The sequence below is a fragment of the Mus caroli genome, chromosome 4, assembly GCF_900094665.2.
Source record: "Mus caroli chromosome 4, CAROLI_EIJ_v1.1, whole genome shotgun sequence".
NCBI classification, from domain to species: Eukaryota; Metazoa; Chordata; class Mammalia; order Rodentia; family Muridae; genus Mus; species Mus caroli.
Genome location: NC_034573.1, coordinates 114,283,393 through 114,296,527, shown reverse-complemented (window position 1 = coordinate 114,296,527; position 13,135 = coordinate 114,283,393). Strand labels below are relative to the sequence as shown.

Below are 13,135 nucleotides of genomic sequence, written 5' to 3'. Positions count from 1 at the left end.
TGACCTTAGTACAAGGAGATAGGAATGGATCGATTTGCATTCTTCTACATGTTTTGGCAGAGTTTCTTATCTGGACCCACAAAAAACATTTTGAGGGAAGGGTATTTACTTGATAGCTGAAAAGCTGAGGTTCAGAGGTGGCAAGGTGGGGAAAGAAATTAATTTTTTTGTTGTTTATTTTTTGAGATAGGGACTCACTACATAACCCTGGCTGTCCTGGTACTTTCTGGATAGACCAGGCTGTCCTCAAACCCACAGAGACCTGCCCACTTCCATCTCCCACATGCTGGCTGTGTGAGCCCTCTACCACTCAGTTACATCTTGGCTCCTCGTAACCTTCCCCTGAGACCCTTTCCTCCCCAGATTTTACCTGTACATTCCCTTCCGGTGCCCCTCACCTTTGCACCCCGTACCTTTTGCTTCTTTGAGGTTGTTTAGCCTGGATGCCCAGCCCCTCGGCACCCCACGTTAATTTATTCCCAGATGCCCAGCTCCAGTGCGATCTTGCAGAACCTGCTCCCAGCTCCTCTCCATCCAAATGTAGCCTCACTGGCTTCAGGTCCTTTGCTTGCACCACCGTCTCAGTATTCGGTCCTGTGTGATGCACAAGCTTTGCTTGTAGCTGGTAGAGCAAGCTCGCAGGAGTCAAGGGCTCAAATCCCAGGCCCTTCATACCCCTCTGTGACCTTGCGTGTATCAATTCACCTGAAACGTCATTTCCTTCGTTTCTAAGGGCGAGACTGTTGGGAAGGTCAAGACGTCATGATGCTTCCGAATCCAGTGGTGCCACTGTAGAGCTCTCGGCAGAGCAAAGGGGAGCTCCTGGCAGACTCTGAAGCCCTGCTGTTGGATTTCCTTCCCAGACCCCATGTGCAACCTGACACAGAACAGCTGTGGATGTCCTCAGGGTCATTTCCCCCAAATACCAAACGGGTCCCTGCAGATGCCACAGACCTGGGGCTTGCCTGTGTTTTTTGGCATTTCTTCATCACCCCCTCGGTGTGGGGCAAGACTTGGCTGGGCCCACAGCCAGCAATAAAGCGGATGCTAATCATATCATTATATGCTGAATAATTAACTGTCATTTAAATATTCATATGTTGTTGGGGGCAAGGCCTTTTATCAGTATCTGGGGACATGTCAGCAGAGGAAAGAGATGGATGTCACCAAGGCTGACTCTGCCTGTGAAGGGCGACCTGGGGTCCAGGGAGAGCCATTGCAGTGGTCACCAGACAGTCAGCTAATATATAACTGCAATATTCTCACGTGATAAACGGCAACTTCATAAATGCTTGATGCATATGAGCAACCCTAAAACAATATTGGAAGCATTAATTTCATTTGACTAATGCTTATCTATATTTTATTCTGTTGCCATCTCTAAAGCCCCTCTTTCCTTCAGGGGAAGGGCGGTAGGGCTGGAGGGCCACTGATGGACGACAGCAGCCAAGGGGGGCACTTTCCGTTAGCCCTGCCTTTAAGATGACGAGATTTGGGACTGGCTCTGAGCTTTGAAGACCTGCCTGAGAGTCTGTATGAAGACCTGCTTGAGTCCCTGTCGGGGAACTCAGCTTCTCTGGTGGCATTACAGGAGAGTGGCATGGGTATCTCAGGCTTGGCCAGGTAAAGCAAAGTTGTATAGGTGCCCTCTTGCTGTCAGGGAGGAATCAAGAGGGGAGGCCTTGAAGACAGAAGTGCAGGCAGGTGGGGAGTATTATGAAGTGACTCTTCTATAGTGGGGTGTGGGTAGCTGTGGTGGTTTGAATATGCTTGGCCCAGGGAATGGGACTATTAGGAGATGTGACCTTGTTGGAGGAAGTCACTGTAGGAGTGGGCTTTGAGACCCTCCTTCCAACTATGTGGGAGTCAGTCTTCTCTTGGTTGCCATTGGAACAAGAGGTAGAACTCTCAGCATCTCCAGCGCCATGCCTGCCTGGATGCTGCCATGCTTCCTGCCATGATGATAACGGATTGAAGCTCTGAACCTGTAAGCCAGCACCAATTGAATGTTGTCCTTATAAGAGTTGCCTTGGTCATGGTTTCTGTTCACAGCAGTAAAACTCTAACTAAGACAAATGGGAAGGGACCCAGAGGAGAGAAAGGGAACAGAGGGAGGGTGTGAAGGAACACGAAAGCCAAGAGGGAGAGAACGGCACCTGGAGGTCTGGTGATGGGTGAGCTGGCTGTTCTGGAGGAGCGAAGCTGCTTGGTGGGGGGGTTAGTAACAATGGTTCTAGAATTGGATAGCCATGGCCTGGGCTCTAGCTGTGCCATTAACTAGCTGTAGGACTCCTGGATCCTCTTTTTTTAACCCTCAGTTTTCACTTGTGTAATAGGAGACACTGTGCTTAGGGGGTGGGTTGATGACTTATCGGGTTACTCTTCTGGGGTCTCACAGAGCTCCATCAAGTGTCATCGATTGGGAGGCTCAAATTGTGGGTGGTGGTAGCGGTGATGTCGGTGGCAATGTCAGTGGTGATGGTGGTAAAGTTGGGAGGCGATGGCAGTGGGAATGGTAGTGGTGACATTGTTGATGGCAGTGGTGATGGTTGTGGTGATGTTGGTGGCGATGGTGGTGGTGGTGGTGGGTGTCTGCTTTCAAGAACTCTCTGCAGTCTGCTGACTTTTGTTTCCTTTCAGGATCTGACGCTGGCTGGTTGTCTGCCAAGGAGACCCTCAATTCTGAGTGGCCCATGGTCACTGGCCCTGGGAATTACTTCAGCATGGCTGCTGGCTACATCAAGCAAGAACCTGTTCCTAAGACAGAGCTTATATGATACATAGTGATCATGAAGCATGGAGGGACACTGTCACCTTTCCAGGTTTACTAGTGAGTGACAGGTTCTGCTAACGTATATGGGAGGGAATAGTACAGGGGTATGAATACCAGGGGCCTGGGTTTCTGAGTGACCCTCAAGCCTTTACATCATATCTGACAAAGTTAGCAGGGAGTGCTCTCAGTACCACGTACTCACTGTCTCTGCGTTTTGTGAACTTTCTCACCTGATCCACAGAATAACCCAAGAAGAGCAGTAACTGCCATCACTGTACCAATGAAGGAATGTGGAGGTCAAGGAGCCTGGTAGGGTTCTACCAGGGGAAGGCAGGAGCACTGTGGAACTGGTCATAGACACCATGTGATCCAACACCCGGGGTTGCCAGTGAAGACAAACCTCAGAAGACTCTCAGGACATGCCCTGGTGAGCCACTAACCCCTGCCACCCTAAATAACCCATTTGGGACTTGTCTTCCTCTGGCAGCCTCTGTCTGTACCCTGTGCCCACAGGAAGGCCACCTTCACATACCCTGAATGTTCACACGCCCTTCATGTGGGTGCATGTAAACTGCAGCGAGGACCACGGAGGATGACCCTGGGTGTGGCTCTCTTTACCTGGCCTCTGCTTCAGTGAACACTCGTTTGTTGCTGCTGTCCTGGCTTCCTGTACTTGTCAGTCTCAGCACATATTCCCCATCTTATGGTCTGAGGATCAGATGTCTAAGTTTTCATTGGACTAAAATCAAGGTGTGGGTGGGGTTAAAAGGCGGAGGGGTGACTCTATCTCTTTTAGCCCTAGTTTCTTTGGCTCTGATCCCTTCCTACATCACATGTAGCCAGCCCTGACTGGTCACATCTGTCTCATGGGACATCACTCTGACTTGACTCATCTTCTTCCTTCCACTTTGCCAGGACACGTGACAACACTGGGTCATGCAGGTGACTCCAGGACAAGCTCTCTGTGGTAAAGCTAACAGGTTAGCAACTCACTTCACCCACAGCCTTAATTTCCCATGGGCCAAGTGATGTAGCAGATTCTCAGTGTCCAAGATAAGGATCTTAGCATCATCTGCCTAGTGTCTCCTGTCAGTTAGTTCTTCTGTCTGTCGTGCTACCAGGGGCTCATGGGTTGGATGCTATGGTTCCTGTCCCAGGCCACCCTTTACTTCCCCATTAGCCACCCTTAGCTCTCTCCAGGGTCTGGAGCTCACACTAGAGAGCCAAGCAAAATGTAAATTTATTCTCCAGATATGAAATAATGAAAAAGGATAATACGTGGAAAAGAAAGAAAGGAGAGGGAAGAAAAAGATAAGGGAGAGAAGATGCATGTTACATTTATACATTTTAAAGCTCTGTGCTGGCCCATAGGCTGTTAGTTTGTTCCAGGGGTTCCTATTAGACTGAGCTCCCGGACATGAGCCGAAGTTGAAGCTACAGAGATATCAGTCAACACGTTAGCATTGGGCCATCAGTGTCATGTCCCTGAGCATGCCGAACAGGTCCTCTCCAGGATGGAGTGTCTAGAACTGGAGCCTGTATCCTATGGCCCTTAGCAGTATGTCTTGTACAATACAAAAGTGACACACATTCTACGGCCCTGTCCTGCTGTCTCACACAGCCTGCGACACAAAGCACAAATCCAGGGAGCGTTGCTTGTTGAATGTATAATTGAATGAAACCCAGGGCCTTTCATTCACTCTGAGTCCTGCTCAGGGATCTGTGACCTCCTTCAGAGCGCTTGGCTCTTCGTAAAGGGCTCCGGCCACAGGCACAGTGGATGAGATATGCATGAGTGTGAGCATCAATTACGGGCTTCACTGACCTGGAACCCAAAGTGAGAGCCTGTGCAGGAAGTGACCATGGCCTGGGCTGGAAAGGCCGGGTCAGGGAGATGAACCATGGGACTTCTGGCCTGCCCTTGCAGCTGCCCCGGCTGCTTCCTCCCCAGTCTCTCCCCCCAACCCCCAGCCCCATGCATTCGAGATTCCCGGGAGGTCGAGCCTGGAGTAATTACAGGGTATCTGCTACCTCCCTATAAATCTAATAGACTTTTTGGCCTTGTCAGATTAAAACTTACCTATCAACCCGCCGCAGTCCTCTAGATCTCCCTAAATCTGTACTTGGGAGAGAATTTATGGCCAGGAATTGCATTTTGCAAAATGATTAAAGTTGCCAAACAGCCATAAAAAGTTGCAGGAGGAGATATGGTTTTTTTGAAAGTCTGCTTAATTTATAAGGGGTGGAAGGTTTATTGTCATTTAGAGTCCAAAGCCTGGCAGCGATGGAGCGTTTGGCGGCAGCTGTGCACAGCTGCTCTTGCTTTATGCCTTTTACATGTTTTTAAATTGCCCTGTTTGAATCTGCAGCCACTGAAGCATCCGGGTTTGCAGGAGGGTGGTTCCTCCTGCCCTCTGACGCTGGCAGGAGACTGCCCTACTCCCCAAATGACCCGACTCACCTTCCAGAAGTGTTCCTGACTGATCCAGTCTCACGCTGACTAGCTGACTACTCCGTGCCTTCCGGTCACCGGCCAGCCCCTGTGAAACACCAGCAAGCACTCACGTGTGCAAAGCTTTTAAGTTTATAGGCGGGTTTCGCATGCCGTGTCTTAACACTTGTCTCCCTGGATTAAATGATTAAACGAGATCAAACACTCGGGGCTCTAAACGCCTGGTGTTACCTCTTGAGCTGATAAATAGAATTAGGGCTCCCATTTATTGACCACATGTGAGATGCCAGGCCTCTCTGCTCCATGCTCCTAGCACATTAATTCATAGAATCTTGGCTGCCACTGTGGGAGAGAGCTGTCAGTTGTACCTGGGCTTTGGGAAGTGTGAAGAACTTAAAGCCAAGGTCATGCAGTCAACACTTGTGCACATTAGCTAACTGTTAGTAACGTCATTAGGGCAAGCGTCTCACTTGTCTATCTGGAGGGCTGGCACAGAGCAGGCCCTGGATGGATCCTGTTGAGGATGAGCCTGGATGCCTGCATGACCTGAGCTGTCCCAGTTGCTGTTTCTTATCCCCGCCCTCTTCCCTTTCTCCTTACAGGCATCAGACCCTGGATCATCCGAAGTCTAACTTAGCGCTCAGGCTGGTGTCTGACATATTCTTGATTCACTGGAAAGAGGACTGAATACCGTCAGTCCCAACAGTCCTCTGAGGATGGTTTTAGGAACTCCATCCTGCAGGAGGGAGGGGCCTGAGAGTGTGTGACACCTGCTCAAACAACAGTGTCAGAGCCAGGATTTTGGATTCTGAGGCCCGGAGTTTTTGTTTCGTTGTTTTGTTTTCTCACCAGCGGCCGCCCACCTAGCCACCTGGCAGGCATTTGGGGGAGATTCGGAAATGTTTCCTCTTTGCTGCCATCCTGTCTAGTATCTGTGAAACACCCATCACTCACCAGCTGCAGACATTCTCCAGAAAGCTTCAGAACACCCTCGCACAGGTGTCTGTTATTGCCCCCATTTTACAGATGTGGAAGCAGGTTGAAGGAGGCTTCCTAGTGACTGACTGAGCTGCTTCCCGAGGTAAGGGTCAGAGTGACTGGGATACAGGCTGGCGAGGGATGACCTGCAAACCCAGCTTGGCAAAGGTTGGCAGGAGCAGAGGAGGGTCAGGAGAAGCTCCTAGAAGTCTCTTTCCCCAGCTGGCCTTTGAGGGCAGAGTGGAGCTTTGGTAGACTCTTGATAGGAATTGTTCTCTGTGCAAGCAAGAACAGAGTTAGGTGGAGTGTAAGCATTTTAGCCTGGCCTGGGTTGTCCCGAGTCCCTTCTGGTTTCAGTCTTAAACTTGTCCTTCCCTGCAATGCAGAGATGCGCAGGTGGGAGGGGAAGATCTGTAGGCTGGTGTGTACAACTGGTCCTTAAGGTTTCTATCAACCCCATCCACAATTTTTCCCACTAGCCTCCTGCCAGCACCATGGAGTGAAGAGCAGTCTGGCCCAGGATGCTGAGTTGGATCCACTTAGACGTTCTCCAGCCCCCACACCCACCCCATGCATCCCTGTCCCTCTATCCTTGCTCTACAGTGGTCTGCCTTCCTGCTCATAACCAGGCTCAGCAGGGAAAGCAGCCGACTCCTCCAGTTTCCCTGCTTCCTAAACATTGCTGATGCCCGAAGGCTGCTCTCAGCTCTTCTCCTGGGTGGGTGTGTTTATTTCTCTTCTCATTCATTTGTTGATTCATTCAGCAAGTAGTTTCTGAGCTCTTAGGCTCTCCTAGTTTGGGAACACAGCAGTGACCCCAGCTGACCAGTCTGTCCTCTCTACAGAGGTTACCACACTGAATGGATAGACGTGCCGGCTTTTAGTGAGCAACACAGTCCTTGATGCCAGTAAAACACGAGGCACGATGGGAAGGGACTGGCCATTGCTGTGGTTTGCAGACAGAGATGCCATCTCCAGCACAAGAGGGGACATCTGCAGGAGGATTTGAGTGTGACGAAGCCATTCATAGGAAGATCTAGATGAAGAACATCCCATACTCAGTGAGCAGGAAGTGCAAAGGCCCTGAGGTTAGAGAGAACTTTTCCAACTCCAGGAACCAGAGGAGGCTGGGGCTTAGCGGTGACAACAGGCAGGATCTTGATGACACTTTTTATTTCCCCGTAAGTACAATAGCAGCTCTTGGGGGCGTGGGTCTAGGGAAAACTCTGACTTGATTTATATGTCTCTCTCTGCCTTTTGTACTGATAACAGAGAGACCATTAAGAGCTCTGAGGTCAGAAGATGGAGCAGTCATTATTTAAGTGCCTGCGTGTAAACATGAAGACCAGAGTTCAGTCAAACAAGCTGGGCATGGTGCCATGAGCTTGTAATCCTTAGGTTGGAGAGATGGAGACAAGAGACTTCTAGGGACGAGCTGGCTAGTCAGTCTAGGCAAATAAAGTGAACTTCAGGTTCAGGAGAGACTCCATCTCAAAGGAGGTGGATGCTGTTCTTGATGACATCACCTAAAGTTGTCTTTAGCTTTTCACACACTTTCGTGTGAGCATGTACGCACATACACACACATACACATGAAAAAAATAATTGCGCCAGTTACTAGTCCGACATCACAGGCTTCTACAGATATTCAATATCCCATCCTAGCTCCTTTAGGTCTTACACCGACACATCGCGTTCCAGGAATATCTTTACCCCAGACCTTTTGCAAAGTTCCTGTTCAGTCCTCAGAATCCAGCTCCTGGGGAGCCCTCCTCCCTCACCCGTGGCAGGATACATTCACATCCTCACTGCCATTACCAGTTCTAACAACAGGCTCACACAGTGTGTTTCTCATCCCTCTTTCCACTAGGTCAGGAGTCCTTCCAACATGAAGATCTAACTCTGATGGTCTTGGAGACCACAGACCTTCCCTAGCCTGGTCTGGGAGTGGCGCCTGGCAAATGCTTTCTGGGCTGACGTGAGTTATTTGAGCACGCGAGTCGCTAGCAGAAGCACTGCGTTAGCGAGTCCCCTTTGTTTGAACAAACAAGATTAGAAGCATCGCACTGTTTGTTCTTCCTGGTGAGGCTCTAGCAAATCCACACTTTGTGGGACTCCTGGCCTCTGGAGGGCCCCTCAGTGTTTTCTAAAAGCATAGCCCGTGAGAGTTAAAATTTGAATAGATATCTCTCAAGAGCCGGTCCTGTATTCCTGTATTACCTTGAGACAAGTGTTTGTTAAAAAAAAAAATATATATATATATNTATATATATATATATATATATATATATATATATATATATATATATATTCTGGTTGCTAGAATACATCTTGTAAATACTTGTGTTTGAAAATGTACACTTCCGGGATGCTTTGTGGGTTCCTGTGCATGTTCACTTACGACTAGAAATCTGTTTGTCACAGATGCTTCCCAGGTCTGGTGGTTGTTTTCTCTATCCTAATTAATCTATTGATGTAGAATTATGCATCTTTCCCCATAAGCCGGGAGTGTATTTAAAAGCTCATTTCCTTGCCTGAGATACATGCAAATAAAAGTTAAAGACAATTGAAACGATGTCTTGTCTCTTTATCCCACCTAAGGACCAACTGGCGTATCAGCGGTGGCGTGACCACACCCATAGCAGCTTATATCCGGTCACCTGCGAGCTTGCTGAGGCATCTGTGCTCTGAGTCTTGCCTGTTGCTTCAGCAAATGCTTGTTGATGGAGGGATAGTGAATTAGATGCCTAACTCAGCTGCCCCTCTTCTCACGGTGGCAAAGTCCAGCTTGGACTGAAGGCCACTGTTCACTCTGCAGGGGGTGTGCACCTCCTCCTGCCCAGGACACCCTGAGTGCCATGTGTGACCTGTTCTTACACTGGACTGCCTTGTGTGCATGGCACAGATTGGCTAGGGCTTCAAGGGCTTGGCAACCTCTGAGTGAATACTAGAAATGGCATCCTAAGATCTCCATATTTAACCACAGGAGTAGCCAGAATGGAGAAGGAGAAACAAGTAAATAACTGAAACCTCCATTTGGTAAAGATGTTAAGTTCCTGGGTAAGTGGTTCACTTCTTCAAGCCTCAGTTTACACACACACACACACACACACACACACACACACAAGTATCACAATGCATTTGGGAAGAGAACCCTCCATAGCTGAGAGGCTCATCAATACTGAGTTACAGACAGGATAACTCTCTTTTGGCTTCTGACATCAGAGTACAGGTCGAGACAAAGATCCTTGCCCCAACTCTAGTAAAAGCCACATCTGCTTTGCTCAAACATCTTGGAGCCCAGTGTGGTCGGGAGGTTCAAGACCGTCTAGATTCTGCCATGGCTAACCCCTGACACAGACAGCTGGCGTCTACTCTGACTTGACCAAGGCTGTCACTTGTCCTGTTCTTGCTACATCCTCCCAGACTGCAGGCATTGTGACAGGTGGCTCTGGGGTAATGGGTACCAGGTGGCCTGTTCCTCTCAAAAGACAATGGAAAATTTCACCCTTTAATGACTCGTTCACAGTATTCACTCATTCTACAAGTAGTTCTCAAGAAGCCTATTGTGTGCCAGAGCCAGGAGGGTCTAGAATCCATCAGAAATGGATCCATGGAGTGTGCGCTCTGGGGAAGGGTAGGGTAGAATTTGGGGGTAGCAGTGTGAGGTGAAACAGACTAGAATGTCTGCAGGCTCAGAGCACTCCCTCCTATATTCAAGTCTGACTCTAATATCTGCCCATCAAGTATCCAGGAGACTGCAGCTCCACGTTGTCTGGAAAAGCAGCAGGCTCATCTTGGGTGAGTGTAGGTGGGAGATCTAGTTCTCTCTTTTGGCACAGGGCTCTGTGTTCACCATCCCATCCCGTGTCCTCTTGATTTTCAGGCAGAGAAGGAGGTGAGCAATCTATTCTGTGTGCAGGGCTGAGGTTAAGCCGTGCAGTTTGGTTCTGGGGCAAAGCAGAGGAGGCAGGCAGGTGGAGGTTCCAATGCAAGGTTGGGGGCTTCTGGACTATGAGAGCTGCAGCAGAGGAGGAGGCAGGGCCATACGCGAGGGCTGCAGAGTACCACATAAGAATAGGATGATGGTTTGACCGGAGCAAGGGAGTTTGGGTAAGAGAGAGCAAGAAACATGGAGAACCTTCATACACAAGTTGCCAAGTTCTACCAAACTGTTATGGTCGCTCCCCCTGTCATCCAGCCTAGGGTCTGTTCCGGAACCAAGGAGGCCCCCCAACTCCGACCCCCCCCCAGCAGGCAGAGTGAAGGATGGCGTTGTTGTCCATCATAAAAATCAATGGTTCTTTTGCTAAGTGGTCAATATTTATTTGGCTTTAGCGTTGTTTAATTCAATGCATCAATTAAAGATAGTGTCATGTCTGCTCTGGTCCGCAGCCTAGGCCCTCTGTGTGTCGTTAGCTCATCGGTTTGAGATCACTCACATCCTTACGTCTCCGCTCCTTTGTCCCCTTGCATAACTCAAGGACAGGAGTAATTGACGTGAAACTTTTAAAAATTAATTTCGCTGCATATGCCATGGAGGGAGAGCGCAGGTCCTCCCAGCCATTTATAACGTAACGGTGATTGGTCCTGACAAAACAATACCTTAAAAACTCACCAAAGTAAATTATGGCCCGAGCAAATGGCTGCTCCGAGGCAGGGCCGGAGGCTTGGAGGGGAGCCAGGCAAAAACAAAGTAATGTGCTTTTGATATTAATAACAGAGATGATATCGATCTGCACACTAGTGTCACTTCTCCACTCCAGCGAGGAGATTGCTCCCGGCATTTAGTCCACTGAAAGCCACTTTCCATGCAGGCCATTTAATTTTGTGAGTCTTTAATTATGTGAAATGGAGTCTAGTTAAAGGGCCAGGTCCCAGTTTCGCCAGGCGGAGACGTGGGCTGTGATTCAGGAAGCTGTCAGAAATGCATATAACTCAATTCTTAGATCTGCAAATGCAGTTGTCTCTCTAAATGTTTATTTCATCCTTGCACTTCCCTGGCCTGGTGCCACCGTGCATCAGGACAGACACAGACTCTGATTACAGGACCACATTTTTCAAAGGACCTGAAGTTAATGTGCCTGTTTTCTGCATAATAAAAGTCATAACTCACAGGAGCCGCCAACGCCTCCCCCAGCCCCCTAAGAGGCTGTGGAAGGGACAGTGCATCCCAGCCCCTGTCATCTGACATCCCTGGGCCTGGCCTGATTCTGGACTCCTTGTCCGTATGTGGATCTGTGGCAGACCACATTGGGAGACCACAAATCAGACCACAGACTCATCCGTGGGTCAGAATACTTCAGAGGCTCATGAGCCAGGTAGGAGAGAAACCCACATGCCAGACCACAGTCACAGCCACAGCTTCTGTTCTAGACTTCAGGACAATGGCCCCATGGGGCTCTGCCACAGGGCTGTCCGCACCTTTCCTCAGTTCAGATCAGCCAGTCTGTTGCCCCCTTTCTCCTCTACACAGAGCCCTCTCTGTATGTCTTCCTGTGCTTCAAAAACCCACACTTCTATTTCCGTGTCTGTATATGTGCATATTCACACACACACACACACACACACACACACACACACACACACACACACACACACACAGTCACCTATGGCTCTGCTCTGCTCTGGAACCTCTCTTGGGCTCTGCTTTATAATATTTTTATGCTGATCTTTCTGTCACCTGACAGTTATAGCTGTCCCAGGTGTGACAGAGGACTTTCTTGTTGAACCACATCTGCAGTGCTTAAATCACAGCTTACCTGGGCTGTCCTGGGGAATTCTTGGTGCTGCCTGGGTGACCCATGGCAGGGACCACATGGAGAAGGGACCACAGACTGACCTGACTAGCTTCTGCCTTTCTGCTGACATGTAACAGAGAGAGATGAGTGCAGAATGGTATAGCATATGTCTAGAACTTGGCTCCTCTGGCAGCTCAAGTACCCTAGTCAAGGATGAAGAGCCAGGCTTATCAGCACCATCAAGATATAGTGCCATAGAACATGTGCGCGTTCCTCACGTGACGGTAGGTACCTATGAACACCCTCATTGACTTTGTGAGAAGTTTGGTTAGGTTCCATTATTGTTTGTCCAGCCCACAGGAGACTTGGGATTAGAACAAAGATGTGTAAAGTGGCTTGTGGGAGTACCCGAAATCAGGGAAGAGGACGATGTTACAAGCTGACAAAGGAGCCCCTGGTAGTGGTGGGAAAGTGAACTCTATAGCAGAGTGTGGAGGGAGAGGATTTGCAAACAAATACAGATGAGAGATGGGGGTTTGAAGAAAGCTAGATACAGCTGGGGAGATGCTCAGTGGGTAAGGTGCTTGCTGTGTAAGGGTGAAGACCTGAGTGTGAATCCCCCCCCAGCCACAGAGAAAGCCAGGGACAACAACATATACCTGTAACCCAATTACTGGGGAGGTGAAGACAGGGGCATCTCCAGGGCTCACTGGCCAAGTTAAATTGCTGAGCTCCAGGTTCAGTGAGAGATCCTCCCTTGAACAAAATGGACAGAGCTTGAAGAAGATTACTGATGGTAACCTCTGATGCGGTGTGCATGTATACATAGATGCATGACTATTCACATACATGTACACACACACACACACATACACACACACACCACACACACACACACACACAGGCGGGCCAAGGGGGCACATCCAAAAGGGTGTCTTACTGCAGCTCTAAGTGGCCCAGTATGCTAATATGCATAGGCCATCTCTGAGGGTAGAGATATAAGAGCCAATTGACGTCAAAATTGTCTGCCTGTGAATATCTTCTCTCCCTTATTCTCAGCTGCAGAGGATCCTGCAGGTCGGTATCTAGCTGTAGAGACAGTGGACGGCACTGTTTCTCCTCGCATTTGCAGGGCTCTTCTTCCTGCTTGGGTTTGCTACCATTTGGATGCTGCAAGTATCTCCTAAAGCC

The 13,135-nt window shown here is 49.2% G+C and overlaps 1 long non-coding RNA gene across 1 annotated transcript in view; it reads left to right on the top strand.

Annotated features, from left to right (window-relative positions):
* Positions 1 to 1,040, top strand: part of LOC110293669 — a 46,474-nt gene extending 45,434 nt beyond the window's left edge. The window contains exon 4 of the long non-coding RNA XR_002377832.2: positions 734 to 1,040. This is a non-coding gene — a long non-coding RNA (uncharacterized LOC110293669). The remainder of the gene's footprint in view (positions 1 to 733) is intronic.
* Positions 1,041 to 13,135: the final 12,095 nt, after the last annotated feature.